Source organism: Amblyomma maculatum, chromosome 2, assembly GCF_055883805.1.
Source record: "Amblyomma maculatum isolate TAMU_Amacu chromosome 2, ASM5588380v1, whole genome shotgun sequence".
Lineage (NCBI taxonomy): Eukaryota > Metazoa > Arthropoda > Arachnida > Ixodida > Ixodidae > Amblyomma > Amblyomma maculatum.
The window spans coordinates 103979506-103999284 of record NC_139345.1 but is presented as its reverse complement, the minus strand read 5'-3'; positions in this window follow the sequence as shown (position 1 = coordinate 103999284).

Sequence of the window (19779 nt, the reverse complement as noted above, 5' to 3'; positions counted from 1 at the left end):
TTCGATCACGCTTTTACGTGATCCAAGGGCATCAAGATCCATTCGCCGACTAGGTTTCGTTAGCTGTCTCTCGTGTCAACTGCACGCGCAGTATGCACATTCAGAGACAAAGACAGGGTAAGTTAAGTGAGAAGGTTCAAGAGTTTCAATATGGTTTTGTTTATTTCTGCTTATTGTATTGGTTTAAACAGTGAAATTCAGAGACATTGTTGCTCAACGAATTTGTCAAGTATTCACAAGCATAAATATAAGATTGGCTTGGTTGGTTTAATGTCCCAAAGCGACTCAGGCTATGAGAAACGCCGTAGTGGAGGGCTCCGGAAATGTCGACCACCTGAGGTTCTTTAACGTGCACTGACATCGCTCATCACATGGACACCTTGTTTTTCGTCCCCATCGAAAAGTAGCCGGCATTCGATCCCGCATTCTTGGATACAGCAGTCGAGCGCCCTAATCACAGCACCACCACTGCGGGGCGCAAAAAGAATAAATTGAAAAATAAAAATAAATTACCAAGGGCCTTCCCTTGCCTTGTCAGATGGAAGGAAGGATGCACTAGGTGCGATCCTCCTGTGAGGGTACAGACAACCTGCGACCATCCTATGCACAGGGAGCATACCAGTACTCATTTTAACGCCACTTTTCTGCTACCAAATTTAACTGCACATTTGTGTAGTCCTTACGCATAGGTGCTATTACACAGCTGGGTTGATAACTGCACACGCTCAGTCATGTAGTTTGCTACTTGTATCATGTTCATCTTAACCCTAGGTTCACTGCATGACAAAGACATATTTCACATATCTTAACTTAGTCTTGTTCTCTACCAGATGCGTGAAACCCTATCCCCTATTAAGGATGGCGACATCGAGTCGAAGCAGGAGCTGCCGCCTTTTGACATCAAGGCAAGAAGTCCCGACCAAAAGAGGCGAACGCTGAAGAACGGCGACGGTGAGACGCCACTTGGAGTGGCCATCACAAAAGAAAGCCGGAAAGGAACGCGGGGTTGTTCCGCCGGTCAGCGACACCGGTCAACTACGGGCCATCGGGAACAAAAGGGTTCAAGTGGATCCCTGTGTCTTCCGCATAGGTCGGTACCCCCAGGGCAGCCACGCGGTCATCTCCTTCGTCTGGCCGACGGCGCGCGGCGGCCCTTGTGACGCAGACGCGTGTGCCCAGACCATGAGGCGCCGGCATTCACCGAGCTCCTCTCGTGCCATCTACACTACGCTTCTCCAATTCATCTTGCCGACGGCGAGCGGTAGCTCGTTCGACGTAGATTTGCCCCCGACCATGAGACGCCGACAGACAGACGCTGATCGACGCAAGTATGTCCCAGACCATGAGACGCCGGCAGACAGCGAGCTCCTCATGTGCTGCCCTCTACACCGCCACAACGGCTTCCTCCTCACCCTCAAGTCCAAACTTTCGAGGGGGCGTGTCTGCGAGAGTGAAAGTGCGTTAATGTGAGTGACATTAAGGTTATAAGGACACTCCCTCAACGACGAGCATGTTATTCACCTAGGGAATCTGGGGAAAACGACCCCTATAATACTGTGCGTGTGCTCGGGCCATCGTCAGTTCTTCTCTACTTCTCCTAACAATGTAAATAAACAAGTCTTCGTCCTTCTACCCCAACTCCTTCGCTCAACGACACTGGGTGGAGCGGGCGTCGATGCGGCCGAAGATCCGCCCAGCGGCACCCGACCCCCACCTCTAACACCCCCTAAACTATTTAATCTCATCCGTCTATCTAAATTTCTGCCGCCCACTGCCATGCTTACCCTCTTTAGGAATCCACTCATTACCTTGAGGAATCATAGGTGATATTGCCTTCTCCATTACATGTCTTGCACATTTTTTGCTCTTACCCTGCCCATTATCCTCCTAGGCCCTGCCCAGGTGCACATCTTGGTTTAAACAAGGATGAACTTTACTCTTCAGTTTCAGTCCCATTCAGGTGTTACCCAGCCCCATAATAATAATAATAATAATAATAATAATAATAATAATAATAATAATAATAATAATAATAATAATAATAATAATAATAATAATAATAATAATAATAATAATAATAATAATAATAATAATATAACCATAATAATAATAATTTCATAGGAAGGCGCAGCATCTGTAACACTTGTTCCATGGACACCTGAACCGCCGCGCCGGTAGAGAAGGGAGGAAGGTGGGAAAGAGAGAAAAGAGAGAATGGGGTGCCTGTAGTGGAGGGTTCCGGCTTAATTTCGACCACCTGGAAATTTTTAACGCGAACTGACATCGCACAGCACACGACGCCTCTTCGTTTAGCCTTCATCGAAACACATCCGCCCCTTATTGCTGCGCTTATGCTTCCTTCTCTCACTTCGCTGACCTCAATTTTGGTTCAAGCCTTTTAGTAAAGCGTTCATATCATATTTTCAGGATACTGACGTTTTGCTTAGGCTGCGCCTCCTAGAAACGGGTCGGAAGCTACACGGGCCTGAGCTACTGGCTCCCGTGCCTATATTGTTGGATATATCATGAGAGTGAGAACCACGTTTCTTGTGGCATAGCTCGAGGAGGCCATGCTTGTGGAAACTATCCTTCGCGAGCTCCGAAGCAATCATTTCAGTGCGAAAGAGTCGTGAGAACTCGAGACGTCCTGGAATATATAAGCGACAATTTCTTCAATACTAATAACTCACCACTAAACTGCATAGATGACATAAACACTGGTGTTTATTAAATGTCAAGTGCGGCTGCAGCTAAAAGCAATGGGAGCAGCGGGTGGAGCGACCGAAGGCGATGGCTGCTTCGTGTAGCCTATATAGTTAATGAGACGTCACTGATGTTAACGCACACTTGTTTCACTGATCGTGTCGCCTCAAGTCCGAATGAGTGGTCTTCTCCCTGCTTGGCTGGTGTAATGCCTTTCTGTGTAGTGGAGAGGAGTGCAGCTGATTACGGAGTTGGTCGACTCAGTGCATGGCGAATTTCATGTCCAAGAGTCGGTAAAAAGGACATGCGTAAGAGTATACGCATGAGTTTTTAGTAGCTTCTCGCTTTTTTGTGACGTGTTATTCGAGTAAGGTATCATAATACCAATTAATGCAGAACCTAATACAGCCTTCGTTGTTCGCTTCTACTCAAGTAATGTTAATGGTGTCCAGGGGCTTTATAATGATGTGAGACATAAGTATTAAAATCACTAGCAATGAGCAATCAGTAAAAAAAAATTAAAAAGAAAAACAGTTTTCTCATCGAATGCGAGGAGAAGAAGAGCAGTAAATCTCGACCAGGAAGCAGATTTGTTGCAGCTGAACCGCCGGTGTAGTAAGAAGACGCGTTCGATTGCTGCCAGCTCATTTTTTTTTTTTTACCCCTGTAACCGAGCAACGCTTAATCGTCGAGCAAAATACTGTTTTGCGACCACGTTCGGCTCGCGGATGTAGAAAACGCGAATGCGCCATGTACGTAGACACGCACGTTGACAGAAAAACTACAAGACAGGACAAGAGAACGCGCAGCTATCAAAGCTGTTTTTGAAGAGGAAATAAAACACAATGGTTTTATAACTCCATAATGAATAGTAGACGTGTGATCAGTAGAAAGAGAGGAAGTCTTCGTGACTGATCGGGCCGCTAAGAGAAAAAAAAATCTCGCTGGTCGCAGCACTGCGGCTCCAGTGGTGACGCATCGCAAGAGTGATGACAAAGACATAATAACTACGTAGTTATTATGTCTTTGTACACTTTGCCACTATTGTTTTGCTTGTATACCTCAGAAGTATTCGTCTAACTATATGCGACAATGTTTCAGCGATAAGCTGTTCATGCTGAAACTCGCGGCGTAATCGCGAGGGAAGTTAAAGCAGGTTGTCAAATGCCGTGTGTCACAACTGTTATATGCAAAGATGCACCATGCTTTTTAGAGCATGCTTATGGCGACCATCTTGGTGGTGTCGTGACGCTGGGGCTACGTCGACCCGGCCTTCACTTGGTAGCGTGCAGAGACTCGGGGTTGAAGTAGGATTGAATCTTCGAAGTTGGTGAAATATGTACAAGCAGGTTTAATGGCACTTTGAGAAACTTATTTACAAGATTATTTACACGAAAAAGAAGGGTACATCAGCAAAATGGCAAGCGTTAAGAGTTCATAGCGAGAAGCGACTGGATGAGCCGTTTACCCAGGGCCCAGAGCCCTTTTTTCGGGCTCTGCACTGTCCTTAAAACCCCCTATGTCCAGCCCCCACTCTGAAGATGCTGACCAATCAGTTCCAGGGCACGCCCCTCAGATATCGGCACCCAATCGAACACATCACTGCACTGATGGTCTGAGGCACTGACTGGTCCGGCATTAATTCGTTGGGCGTGATCACTTGTTGGCGGGAAAAGCTTGGGAACGGCGAGGAGAGGAGGTACATTTCTATTCTTCAGCAAAGAAACGATAGGCAGCTGGTTCCGGCAAGTGGATTTACTTCTCAGAAACCCAAGTGCACGTGGGCGCCGCATACGCTCCCAGCATTGTCCGTTTTCGACAATTGCAAATCTTTCCTACATTCCTGGGAAATCACTTAATGGCTGTATGCGTCATGCTCCTTTCTTGTCCTGCACGTCAGCGGACATGTCACTCTGTCGTCTCCTTTGGAAAGTAGGCATTCCTCACTGGACGATAGGGCTTCTCGACTGGAAGGATGAACAAAAGAAAGAAAGCACTTCCTGCATTTCCCGCAGGGGGACGTTTCTTTGTGTTTTTCCAGACGTTCTCTTGACAGGGTCAATTTGGCATTCGCAGGGTGTCCACAAAGCAAAACAGGCTTACAAAACAGGATTCCTGGAAACAGGCTCACTTAGAGCCATTGGACCATCACCACATATCCACAACTCTTATCCATCCCCACAGGCGAACAATAGAGCGCGCAAATGCGGATGCACGGTCGTAACAGCCTCCTCCCCCGCCAGAAGAGTCTCGGAGGGCAGCAGTCGCAGCTGCTGCATGAAGAGACGACTTAATGGCCTGCACGTGAACGCTTGAAGCTCGCTGATGCTTGTCGCGTTGTCTTGATTGTTGTAGGCCAAATTGCTCGAGCTGTCTGAAACTCAACCACATGTCTAAACAAGCACTCGGCTCCCGTCTGAAGAGACCAGGTTAAAAGAAAACTGCCATTGTTGTTCGAGAAAAGCCCACTCTCAAGACGTTCAGGACCCACGTATGCCTCGAAAACCAAACGTGCTGCTTTACATAGTCACACATATACAAGCGCACGAGGAAAAAAAAATAAAAACCTGATTATCAATTTGGATACATGGTGAGGAACATCTCGGACTGCTTAGAAACAGCGGCTAAGCGCGTCCGCATTCCCATTTAACTTCCCCTTTTTGTATCTTATTTCAAAATTGTACTGCTGTAAAATCAAGCTCCACCTAAGAAGGCGACTGTTCTTCGATGTCGCAGTTTGCAGCCAAGCCAGGGGACAATGGTCCGTCTCTACGGTGAATTTGGCCCCTCCAAGATAGCACTGCAATTTTTGAATGGCCCATACAATGCAAGCGCACTCTTTCTCTGACGCGCAATAAGCCCTCTCTCTAGAACTCAGTTTTCTGCTCAGGTAGAGCACCGGGTGCTCATTACCGTCGTCATCTCTCTGGCAGAGAACAGCACCTAGCCCTCGATCACTGGCATCACACTGGACCGTGAATTCTCGGTCATAGTCTGGAGCTCGCAATACCGGACGGCTAATCAGCACAGCCTTCAGGTTTACGAAGGAGGCTTCCTTTTGTTCGTCCCAGACTACATTTGTCGGTTCTGTCTTGCGGAGAGCGTCGGTCAGAGGGCTAGCCAAAGATGAATAGTGAGGGATGTAGTGGTTGTAGTATCCCGTCAGCCCTAAGAATGCCCGAATTTCCGTCTTCGTGCTCGGCCGCGGGTAGTCTGCTACCGCAGAAATCTTAATCTCGCTGGGTTTCCTGAAACCTTGACCTACATTGTGACCCAAGTAGTCCACGGTCGCCCTTGCCAGGCAACATTTCTCGGCCTTTACGGTTAGTCCAGCTTGACGCAAAAGGCTCAGTACAGCTCTTAGATGTACCATATGGTCCGCCCATGAGTCGGAAAAAACCGCAATGTCATCTAAATAAGGCACCGCGAATGTTTCACACCCCTTTAAAACCCTATCCATGAGTCGGGAAAAACAAAATGGAGCATTTTTGAGCCCGAAACTCATCATTGTTGGCTGGTAGCTGCCCGTCGGAGTGACGAAAGCCGCGTATCTGCTGGCGCGTTCAGTGAGCGGTACTTGCCAGTATCCTCGAGTAAGGTCCAGCGTAGTCACATATGCCGCTCTACTGACCTGTTCTACTCTCTCCTCAATATTCGGAATAGGATACACTTGATCCCTGGTGAGAGAATTTAGCTTTCGGTAGTCTACCACAGGCCTAGGGTCTTTACCTGGAGCTTCTACTAAGATCATAGGCGAAGCATAATCGCTTTCCGAGGGTTTTATTACTCCCAATTCCAGCATGCGAGTTACTTCCCTATCCAGAATTTCGCTTTGCCTTGGAGAGAATCGGTAGCACCTTGATCGCACTGGCACGTCTGAAGTCAGCTCAATATCGTGCTCAGTCAAATCAGTCCTGCCTGGCCTGTCCACGAAGCAGGCCTCAAACTCTGTTATTATTTCGCCCAGATCGGACAGCTGGGATTTCTTTAGTTCTCCTCTCTGCTCCGTCTTTTTGAGAAGCTCCTGAGCGTTGCTTCCCTTTCTGCTGAGGCAAATCAAGTTGTCCCCCATCTCCTCGGGAAGGTTTAACGTTAGATTTACCACGGCTTCCCTCTGCACATAAGGTTTCATAAGATTGCAATGATAAATGCGCACTTCTTTACGTCTACCGGGGATTTTCACTGCGTAGTTAGTGTTAGAAAGCTTTGCAACGACTTTATCAGGTCCTTCCCACTGTACTTCGAGCTTATTCCTGAGATCATTGGCTTGCTCCATAGCTAAGTCCTCTCGGGTTCCACTTAGAAGTCTCGTGAGATTACTAGACACCGGCGGCAAGAGGTTACTCTCAAGAACGTCCTCATTCCGCGTCTCATCAAGCTCACTTTCAAGTTGACTTATCTGTGATGCCTCGCTCTCAAAGTTTTCTGACCCGCTATCTTCCGCATCTACCACTGTTTTAACTGCCGTTTCCTCCGCTGTGGATTCTTCTGGAATGAGCAGTGTAGCTAGTTCTCGCGCCTTTGAACGTGTTAAGGCTGGCACAACTCTGTCTCCGAAAAGGATGCCCCTCTTTCGCAGTAGCATGTCCGATTTGTTGGAAAACAAATACGGATAGCTTTTAGGAAGCTTTCCTGAAACGGCAGCCTCGGTTGTTAACTCGCCGAAAGGGCCCTCGATGACCACGTTCGCGACTGGCAAGCACACACTCTGTTCCTCCACTACCTGGCGGATCCATGCACACTGTCCTGTATAGTCGGAAGGCGACACATACGCCGGATGGACAACATCCATCGTTGCGGCCGAATCGCGCAGTACCTTGCAAGGCTTCCCGTTGACTACTAGGTCATGCAGGTAGGGTTCCAAAAGCTGCATATTTTCATCGCAGTCACTGACATACGAGAAAGCAAACTTTTCTTTCCGGCAGTTGACGGCAATGTGACCCTGCTCATTACACCTAAAGCATGTGAGCGGCTTCCTAGCCTCAAGCTTATTCTTTGTGTTCTGCGCGTTGGTCACTTCCCCACTTTTCTCACTGCCGTCCTTTCTAGGGAATTTGCCTGAAGAAACCTTCATTTCTTCGTTTCCAACTCTAGCAAAGTGCCTTTTCTGACGGTTATGTACACTGAACTTGGGATTGCGGAGCCTATCTACTGCTGGGTTGCTGAATTGTCGGCGCGAAGCGTACTCCTCAATGAGTTCGGCAGCTTCAGTTGCCGACTTAATTTCGCCTCGGTCCTGTAACCAATTTCTTTCTTTTTCTGGGAGGCAGTTATAAAACTGCTCCAAAAGAATTCGCTCGACTACAGCGTCCCTATCACTGTAGGAATCTGTGCTCTTTAGCCACTCGCCCAAATTTACTCTTAAATTGTACAGGAATTCAGGGTAACTCTCGTCCCTGGACTTAGTAGCGTTCCGAAAACGTTGTCTGAACGCCTCGGCGCTAAGCCTATACTTTCTCAGAAGGCAAGCTTTGACCTTCTCGTAGTTGTCCGCGTCCTCCTTGCTTAGCCGCGCGACAACCTCCGCTGCCTCGCAGGGCAGAACCGTCAATAATCTCTGAGACCAAGTGTCTCGCTGGAAGGACAGTTTTTCGCAGGTTCGCTCAAAGTTAGCCAGATACAGACCGATATCCCCTGATATCACATATGGCTGCATGTACTTTGACATCTTGAAATCTGCCTCTTTGTTGAGAAGAGGTACCGCTAGCTGGGGACAATTGCCCGACCTCTTGCTCAACTCTAGTTCTACTTTCCGGAGCTCAAGTTCTTGCTCCAGCCTTTTTGCTTCTCTCTCAATGTCACGCTCACGCCTCTTTTCCTCTTTTTCCCGCTCTTTCTGCTGTCTGAGCTGCTCCTCCTTTTTTTGTCCGATGAGGTTCCATGCTTCACTGAGCTCCTCATCATCGGCTCCCAAATCATTGATTGCCTTTAAAATCAAGGGTTTTCGTGCCAAACCACTTGTATCAATTCCCAATTCCTCACACAATAGCAACAATTCCGGTTTCTGCAGCTTTTGTAGGTCCATGATCGCTCCGAGTGTCGGCTACTTCCAAAACAACAGTGCAAACTACCAAACCTAAAGGCGTTTCAACACTTTTTACCATAATCTAACCCTCTTCTAGAACCTGGTCCGCATCAGAAGAAAAGCCAAGCACTCACCCACACATGCGATCGATGTTCCGAGCTGCTTTCTTGTTGGCCGATTGTTGCTCCTGCTTGTTGCTTGAGATGCCACCTCCGATCACCAGATGTTGTGGCTTGTAGATTCTGATCCACCTCGAATCACCAGATGTTGTAGCTTGTAGATCCAGATCCCACCGCTGGTCACCAGTTGTCGTGACGCTGGGGCTACGTCGACCCGGCCTTCACTTGGTAGCGTGCAGAGACTCGGGGTTGAAGTAGGATTGAATCTTCGAAGTTGGTGAAATATGTACAAGCAGGTTTAATGGCACTTTGAGAAACTTATTTACAAGATTATTTACACGAAAAAGAAGGGTACATCAGCAAAATGGCAAGCGTTAAGAGTTCATAGCGAGAAGCGACTGGATGAGCCGTTTACCCAGGGCCCAGAGCCCTTTTTTCGGGCTCTGCACTGTCCTTAAAACCCCCTATGTCCAGCCCCCCCTCTGAAGATGCTGACCAATCAGTTCCAGGGCACGCCCCTCAGATATCGGCACCCAATCGAACACATCACTGCACTGATGGTCTGAGGCACTGACTGGTCCGGCATTAATTCGTTGGGCGTGATCACTTGTTGGTGGGAAAAGCTTGGGAACGGCGAGGAGAGGAGGTACATTTCTATTCTTCAGCAAAGAAACGATAGGCAGCTGGTTCCGGCAAGTGGATTTACTTCTCAGAAACCCAAGTGCACGTGGGCGCCGCATACGCTCCCAGCATTGTCCGTTTTCGACAATTGCAAATCTTTCCTACATTCCTGGGAAATCACTTAATGGCTGTATGCGTCATGCTCCTTTCTTGTCCTGCACGTCAGCGGACATGTCACTCTGTCGTCTCCTTTGGAAAGTAGGCATTCCTCACTGGACGATAGGGCTCCTCGACTGGAAGGGTGAGCAAAAGAAAGAAAGCACTTCCTGCATTTCCCGCAGGGGGACGTTTCTTTGTGTTTTTCCAGACGTTCTCTTGACAGGGTCAATTTGGCATTCGCAGGGTGTCCACAAAGCAAAACAGGCTTACAAAACAGGATTCCTGGAAACAGGCTCACTTAGAGCCATTGGACCATCACCACATATCCACAACTCTTATCCATGCCCACAGGCGAACAATAGAGCGCGCAAATGCGGATGCACGGTCGTAACAGTGGCGACCATCTGCCTAATAGCTTTATGTCTACTTCATAGCAACTCGGCCCTGTTTCTGTTCAAAGCAAGTCTAGTAACGGACGTGACTGAATCAACGAAATTGTGTCTTGACGGCTATTTCGTTCCATCCCATCTGACTGACCCACCGGCTGGTTCACCAAACTGTGGCCTGCGTTGTTCGCAAAACCAGCATCTGTCACAGCTGGTAGATTCTTGCAGAAAATACAGTACACCTTTATTGTTCTCGTATTTTTAATCGATGGCCTCTCGCTAGTTTAATTACCTTCGTAATACTATGTGGCTTCCGACAATGCGATGCCAATAATAGACTCTTCCTTTTCGCCTTGAGGCGGCTACTTTCCCCTTCACTGGCTCCTATTAGGTGCAACACAACCGACCGATATGACGCAGATACAAGCTAACGCTCACGCTCAGATTTCCTAGCTCTTAATTGAGTTTCCGTCTGTGCAAGTATCGTGGTATCAAGACTTGACTGGTACAGTTTCGACGTTTGAAGTACGTACACAATTTGGCACACCCCGAACGCTATTAAGCTAAGCACTGGAATCCCAGCTTCCACACTTCTTTCCTGTTAGAGATGGTCGCCCTGACGTCCTCAAAGCCACATTTTCTCGCCGGTCGACTGATAACGCGAAGCGCGAACTTCTAGTCGCCTGTCATTAATTACCATAATTGCGTCGTAAACGCCGAAAGCGTTTCTTATCTGCAAAATACCGCTCACACAGATAAGAGCCAGCTGAGGAGGAACAAAAAAAAAACATAAGCCATGTAGACGGAGACTGCTTCGACGCCTCTGGCAAAAAGCGAAACACAGGTGAATGGATATGCTTAGCATATGATGCCATCCGAAGCCCAAGAACCTCACGGACGAGACAGGAAGCCCAAACTAAGTGGCGGGACGTATTTTTACACCCCTACCGGTACCAACGCATTTTGTTTTGGAAGTTTTCAGTGTAATTGCGAACTGAGAGACATACTAGTCCAAGCTATCACATGTCTCTTATTGAAAGGGATAATGATCATGGTACGCCCTGCGAGCAGCTGTCGCATTGCAGTCAACGGTGATGAATTGTACCTTATTAATACGGATAAGAGAGTGCTTCTACTTAAACGTTATCTGACAGTGAAATCTTCCTAGAGCTGTGTCGGTTAACGGAGGCGTTACCGTGGACTTGTCTTGCGTTGGCAACCCTGTAGTGACGTGCATGTTCTTGCGTTCAACTCGTTCCTCTGCCTGATTCTTCACTTGATAAATGGAATGAAGTAAAGGCCTGTACGCGTCGCCCGGAATCTTCCTGGCCTCGGAGCCAGCTCCTGACCCCCTTCCATATCCCTGCTTTTTTGGTCCCCAATAAAGTTGTACATGAGTTAACTTCCTCTACTTTCTTCTAGATTACACTCTCTCAGAAACCGAAGGAAGTGTTAAGGAGAACTCTTCTCATCTTCCGCTCGTGCAAACAGTTCTGGAAAATTGAACCTCTAAAGGAAGCTGTAGAGGGCGAACAGCAATATCGTTTTTGTGTTCAGGGTGGATTGCAAACAGCCCGGACGGTTGAGCCCGTAGTTTTACGCCTTTAGAAGCTGGTGTAGCGTCGCAGTGACTGCGCCGTGGCACAAATGTGGCCAGGTGGTATGCGAGACACTCCCGTAACTGACACTGCACGAGCAGCATAACCAAACAGAATGACGTCATTCCCGTGTGTTTCATCTATGTACAGCCCACTCTGCATCTTGAGGTGCAACTGCGAAGAAAAAAGTGTGAGCTCAACTGCGTGGATCATGCGATCATCCTGGCATAGCTCAATAGCTTTCTGCGTTGTTCTCAACTTATGCAGAACCCTTTTCGTTAACCTCCGCCTTTCAGCCCCATAGGAACGTACAGGTAAAGCGCAACTGTTATGTACTTTACTCAATTGAGCGATACCGGTAAGCTTCTAGTCGTAATACTTCTGAGTGCTTCTTCTAAGTAAGTTGTGAATAGTACCGGGGAGATCATGTCTCCTTGCCTAACACTTTGTCTTATGGTAATTATATTATTTTCTTTATGGAGAACTATGTTTGTTGAGCAGGCACTGTAGATATGTTCCAGTACTTTCACATATGGCTCATCTACACGCTGATTTAGCAATGGCTGCATGACGGCTGAGGTTTCAACTCAGTCAAATGCTTTCTGTTAATAAATGACTGCTATGCATATGAGCCCGTTATATTCCGAGAAGTTACTATCACGTGGTTGATAGTATGGATATGATCGATGGTAGAGTGTCCTTTCCGAAAACCTTTTGATCAAGAAGGTTTCAAGTCTAAGGTTGTCCTGATTCTATTAGCGATTACCTTAGTAAATAGCTTATCCATAACAGATAGTAAGCTGATTGGTCTGTAGTTTTAAAAAAGTCCTTAGCGTCCCCTTTCTTGCGAATTAAGATAAAGTTCCAAAATTTCCAATTGCTTCCAAAATTTCGGCCCCATCGCTGTCATAAGGAATTGCGTAAACAGGATGACCAGTTTTTTTTTTTTTTTTTTCGTTTTTTCTTCTTTAGAACATGCTCGAATTCTTCCAAAATGTACTTCTTTCTGTCGAATAATTTGCGTCTATTAATTAGCTTTGATAGATTTGCCAGTTATATCCATTCTTTTGGATTGGAGGCTTACATACTGCGTATTTTGTTATTCAAATCTTTCTTCTCTTTGGATAATTTACCGACATCTTCTCTAACTATCCTACCACCTACTTCCACCGTACGCTCAGTAATGATATCTCACAAATTACCATTTTCCCCGCCGTGGTGACGCAGTGGTTAGGCGTTCGACTACTGTGTCCAAGGATGCAGGATCGAATCCCAGCTTCGGCGGGCACTTTTCGGTCGAGGCAAAAGGCTAAGCGCCCGTGTGCTGTGCGATGTCAGTTCACGTTAAAGAACCCCAGGTCAGGTGGCCGAAATTTCCGGAGCCCTCCACTACGGTGTCTCCCCTAACCTGAGCGGCTTTGGGACGTTAAACCTCAAAACCAAACCAAAACAATGAATCAATCAAGACAAGCGTTCAGCTAGCTCTTGTGTATTGGTCTACTCCTGCTTGGGCCAAAATGACTTGCAGCATTTGTAAATAAATAAACAAAAAACCAAAACAAAACAAATTATTGTTAATTGCTTACACTAATGTCGTACGTCTTCCTCGGTTAGGGCTAAATATTTGTTTTGTAGCGAGATTGTGAATAGTTATATCTTTCCTCTCATGGCTAATTCATTGATGGACTTCTTCCTTACTAATCGTCTTCGGGCTCCCTCTTCAAATCCTAACTAATTCGAGATCTTAACACCCCGTGTTCACTGCATCGCACAATTCCATGATCCATGCATCCTGAAAACTGCCAGGGCTAGAACACAGTATGGAAGTCAATTTCATTTTCAGTCTCCCCGTTAGGGTTTTTCCATGTGCACTTCTTGTTCTTACGTTTGCTGAAGAAGGTATTCATCAATCGCAAGTTTTTGCGTTCTGAAAACTGAGCTAACAACTCCCCTTGCTATTGATTCAAAGCCATAGTAACCACTGCCTGGTCTCCAGACAACATTCCGATTACCTCTTTTAGCGAGAGCTACATTGTCCACAATTTCACCATTTCGCCGTGCCTGTCCGAAGAGCGAAGAAAGAAGAAGAAGACAGATAACTCGGTAGTTGGTAGAGGCGAACGACAATAGCGAGTTGCTAGGACAGAAGGTTCGTTCGAACGTTGTGACGGCAGCATGCCCCGGAGTTCGACGTAGAAGTCTTCCAATAGAAGTCTTCTACACCCGAATGAGAATGGTCAACGACGAGAGGCAAGGGGGGCTCATAAGTGAAGTGATTCCCCTATGGCATAAATAAAGCTGAAATAACAGAGTAAACTACTATGCGCAAAAGCCATGTCTTTACTTTCAACCCGAACCGAAGCGTAATCGTGCAGATTGCTCTCGCGTAACTCCAGGTTTAACCACAAGCTAAACCACGGCTAATTTTTTGGATATGAGTAGAAAAAATCTCGCCTCAATTTTTTAGCGACCAACGCGCTCAGCCCGGAATCGGAAAGGGTGCCGTTCATGGTCACCGCGCACACAAGTACAGGTTGCTGATTTCTTTACCGACACGTGTTGTTGTTGTTCTCCTCTAATTTGATGTGCCATCAAATTAGAGGAGAATATACATTCGAATACTTTGCATTTCTTTTTTTTTTTTTTTTTAGTTCAACCCTTCCGTAGGTTTTTGCAGCGGGCGTACGGGCATCAAGGGGTGGGGAGGAGGGGGATGGTAGTCAATTTATATGAAGCACCGGCTCTATATTGTTATAAAGTAGCAGCCGGTGTTAATCCCAGCGCGGCAAAATGAGTGGCTCTATGGCATACCAGCCCTAAGTGCATTTTGATTTCTATAGATACAAGCTCTTCGTTCACTTTGTCCTTGGATATATGCCCAAGAAACGCCCATGGCCCAAAAATGAAAAGACGTCAACAATTCAGAAAAACGGCAGCGCCCCTTTTTATGTATAACGTTTACTGACCGTTAATAAACCATTAAGTTGAAATATACCACTGAACCTTACACGATCGCTGTTGTTTCCAGCATACTCAATTGAGGATAGCTTAATCGTAACTCTCGCTCCAAGTTCTATTTCGGTGTGCTGTTTTTCCTCAAATGCTACTTGGTAAAGTGAAAAATGTAGTGAGTGAAGGTGAGTGTTCAAAGGATAATGCAGAAAATGTGCACATGTTGGTATTGATTGCACAGCCGCAGTACCAACGCTTGTCTTAAGTTTATTGTTACTTACACTCGTTTTTTTTTTGTTGTTGTTTTTTGCACTGCATACATCTGTTTGCCAAGCAACGCCCAACAACAAATTCTATTTGGCCATCATCCAACCCCGCTGTTGCCTACAGACAACTGCCCATGCGGGAAGCACCACAACGGACTTATCATCTCCATTACCACTTGCCTGATTACGCTCGCTATGATGCTCCAAATGTATTTTTGTTCCATATATGCACTCAAGACTGCGGAAAAGCACAAGTATCTATCACTAATGAAGCATCGGTAGTCCCAGATGATTATGGTTCAGCAGATAGGACGCCACCACCATTTTCAGCAAGCCGTCAACCACAATCATCTCGAAACGATTTGCAATTTTAATTCGGTAGCCGTATAAACGCTGCGTGATGACATCTCACTAAGGGTTTTTTTTTTCGATAACATTTTTTGTTGTTGCTTCTAGCTTTCTATACCCTCTTACGTTATGTCATGACCATAAATCTGCGGAGGCTATTCCCTTGATCGTTACCGCACGGTACGTCGTGAGCTCTTTCTTTGATTCTTCTGTTCACTTTCTAGTGATGATGACCAGTACAATATGACGTGGGCCATATAAACCACCTAAACGAGCTTCAATAACACACCGCGGCACGTTATACCGATGAAGATAACCATATACCCCGGGATGGTAGCAATGATGCTGACCAATGCTGAAGCAAATGAGCCTCATCTTGAGAAAGGAAAGTTTTTTCGTGCTTTTTAGATCCGCTTGGTATACTGTCTGGAAGAGCTTAAGCAGGATGTCGTTTCTATAATTCGGTCGCGCCGCTGCAACTACTGCAGGATAAAAACGTCTCCGTCAGCGAACGTTTCCGCCCGCGACATCGACTGAATGTGAAGCCCCATTGCCTGGTTCAGCAGAAGCCTGCAGTAGCACCGTAATAGCACGTCGTTGAGCCACCGCCGAGAGGCGTTTCAAGCATAGCACGAGGCCTGACTTTCAACGCACTATACGTAATGAACATCATTAGTCCCCTCTCATGGGAAGAAAGATATATACAAGAAGTTCAACGAGTGCGCGCCTTGTACGCTGTCGACACGTGTATTTATACATACGCATACGCACAGGCTACTAATAAGCGTACAATCTAGCGGACGGGACCGCCGAAAGCATATTACAGACATCCGTCAGTAGCGATCGATATCGACTATTAATGCTGATTACATGCATCAACTGTGACCGACGTTGCGACTGGCATCATGGCGATGGTCATGCATCTATGCTCTTCAGGACACTTCTGCAATTTAGGTGCATTCTTCTAGATGGTTTCCTTTTTTTCTAAGATCTGGTATATGGTTGTTTCCTCTGCGTCGCCGCGCGTTTTATGAGTGCGAACACACTGCAGTAAAGAGATTTTTTTTTTTTTTAGCAGAGTGTAGCAAAGTAGCCCGAAAGCTATAAAACCGTATGCGATACTGCCCTATTACAATGCTATTCCTACAGTAGAGTGATATGAGACTGGCAGCTTAGAGTGCAGATGACCCTTTACCGGAACAGCCTCATTCGTTCAAGCTCACGCATGGCAGTGAGCAATGAAGTTAAGCGCGAAAAAAAAGTCAAAAGCTAGTGATCTATACAAGCGTGGGCGCTGCACCAGCGCAAACTTTCGCTGCACGCCATTGCATTCTTCGGCATCCCCCGATGCTGCATAGTCTCTCAAAAGGAATAGTGCGGCATTCAGCCGGACAGAAGAGACACCAGAGACACTTTTCGCGTGCCTTAGGCGATGCTGTCCACGCTTTTCCTTATCAGCGTTTTTCCCATGGCCCTGTCGGCCCGCCCGCCCTGTTCAGTCTCAGGGCGCTGCCGTTTTTCTTTTCCTCATTTGAGCGAGCTGCCGGTGACGCAAATGCACCGCCAGAATATTGAGGTGCCGTGCGTGTATATATAAGCGGAGCTCTTCCTGCTAGTCTGTCTATATCGTGGCCGGCCGTATAATCGCGGACATCAATACGTTCCAGGAACGCGCGGCTGCCATTTGGACAGAGCTGGGAAGCGGGAAAAAGGGAGAGGAGATCACCCTAGGCGGAGAGGGTAGCTTCAGTGGCTCGCCGTAGACTCTTGTCTATCATCTCATCTACACCACCGCGTAGCCACAGTGCTGTTGAGAGGTGGTGCGAATAACTCCTTGCAGCACTGTAGAGCCTGAAATGCCTCGCTTTTCTCTCTCTCGCTCTCTTTTTTTTCCTCGATGAGCGTCGGGCTGATACAACGTACATATATATTTGCACAGAACTCTCGTAATGCCGGTACGCAAGGTTATATCGCATCGTCATATGTAAACAAGCGCATATAGAATTCAAGGTCGAGAGGCGGAAGGTAAATAACTTGGCGCTGGGAGGGGTGCCAGCTCAGACCTCCATTCTTGGAAAACGAGTAGCCGTGGGAGTATCCTTGATCACCGTCGTCGTCTCGGCTCGCGAATCTCATATGCGCAGGGCACTTTTCTTTTCCGCAAAAAAATAAAATAAAAAATAAATAAAAAAGGATCCAAAGCCATTCTTTCGTAGCGCAGAAAGAGTCGGAGACAATTCTAGTTTTCTCAAAAACGGTTACAATATTCTAGATTTTTCGGAGGTTTTTTGGACAGGCATGATCAACAGCTGCTTTTGTGCCATATATGGAACTTGCAAAAAATTACTGCTGGTAATTATTATAATGGTGATTGTGATGATGGCGCTGCTTAAGCCCTTTGTTTGGTTCATGTTGAGTCAGTATTTGACGCAACCGTAGAGGTTCTTGTCCTTACACTCAAATATTTTTATCGTATTCTCTGCTCAGTTCAAAGGCGTACAGGAACGCCTGGCAGCTATTTCTATGGAGGAAGTCTAAGAATACAGACATTGCTTGCATACCGCTAAAGTATCACGGTTAGGGCCGTTCGATAAGGAAAGACAAGCATAACAGTTTTTAATGCTAAATGTATTTAGCAAGAGAGCGATATGGAGCCCTGATTTATACGGAGGTTATCGCAGATCCAAAGGAGTATTCTGCACCGCTAGAAAAGCATCTCTAGCGGGAAACTGAGGATAATTGAAGTTGGCTGGTAATAATACGCATTATGATGACAAACAGGTTATACCGTCACTGAAAGCAGCTTCTTGGTAAGCTAGAAAAGGTCAAAACCTAAATGCAAACGTCAATGCCTCGGGTCGTTTTTTCAAACAAACTTAATGGCGTAGCGACGGACGTTTAACATGTGTCAAGGAGGTTATGTGCCGCAATCATGCACTTCCAAAAGTTGACCAGTGAGTCATTTTTTTCCTGTTATACAAGTTCGAATGGAACGGCGGAATAAATACATGTTTCGTATGTTTAAATGAAATTTTCCTGAGCAATAAATACATGACTGGTAATCGCATGCTGTGCCCTTTTTTGATAGTGTCATCATCAAAAAAAAAAAAAAAAACTATACCGCGGCATTATGTTGGTATTAGTAAAGAGGCACCGAAAAGGTGCCTGCTCTCCTCGGTCCAGGCATTACTGAAAACGCGAGAATACGCTCGTACAGGGCCTAGCCATTCCTGCAACAAGACAGTCATAGGCTACTGAAGCCCTTACACAGAATTGCAGGGTGAATGACCGCTTAGGATAGGTGCGGTTTGCAGAGTACCGGCTTTGGGACATTCCATCTCGCAGGAACCTATTTATTATTCATTTTAATCTACCAAATATCACTTAAAACTTTGTGTAAAAAAAGAAAAAGCTTTTGAGCATCTGCCAGCAGTTGCCTGAGATCTGGCCAACCTGCCGCAGTTGGTATGCATCATTTATCTCCTGTTATCCCGTGAGGACAGCGATGACAAACATAACCATTTATAACAACGGCGAATCTCCAGCAAAGTGCGGACTAGTATTCGCTCGAATATTATGAACGGCAAAAACCCAACAGCTCGAAATAATTTCATAATAGCACGTAGTCTAATAACGAAACGTGTTTTATTATTATTGATTAAATTCAATATTAGCCTTAGAGATAACGCACAGTCAGTCGGTTAGCGGTTTGGATACGTGCGCGACAACGGTGAGCACAAAAAAAAAAAAAATAAAAAAAAAAGACATATGCGCCGACTCGCAAATGTTGGTTCACATATAAAACCTGCAACTGTGTCCCGTAGTGGGTCAGGAATAGGATTATCAGTGGGCCCAGGGTTATTTATGAAACCCGCGGGATCTCTTGTGGCGAAATCTGAGTGAGAGGACATATTCGCATTTTAGCACAACCGAAGCTTGGCCGACGCGAAAAAAAAAAAAAAACATGATTGCCTGTTTACATTTGGGACAGGAAAAAAATAAATAAAAATCGCCGTATTCGCAGGGTCTCAGCGGCAAGCCAGATATCATTAATACGTTTTTACTTAGCTAAGTGACGTGGACGCTGCGAAAGCTGAAATTTCGCTCGTAGCAATGCGCAGGTGTAAACGAGTAGCGCAGCAAAGCACGAAGAACACATTCGGCTAGTTCGAGGGATGCAGTTCAGTGATTTTAGTTTTATTTTTGTGCGCATAAATTTATTGCTAATACGTTTTTGTTGTTGCTGCTTCGTAGCAACCGTGCTCCTTCCAATAAACCTGTTTCGATAACGGCACGCATCCTGTAGATAGATGTGTTTATTGATAGGAAAGGCAGAGAGGTTGGCTAGAATGATTAAAATCTGGCTTGCGTCCTCTTTCTCTGTGCTTGTAAAGTTAGCGCCCCCATTTTTGGAATTTGGACTAGCTAGTCCAAATTTCTATCCTGTCGAGTGTAGTCGACATTTATTTATGTTTAAAAAGTTCCCCTTTTAGTAGTAGGCGATTATGTCGACTTAGGACAGGTAGTAACCGCAGATCCGGACCATGAAAAGGAAATAACAAGAAGAATAAGATTGGGATGGAGCGCATTTGGCAAGCACTC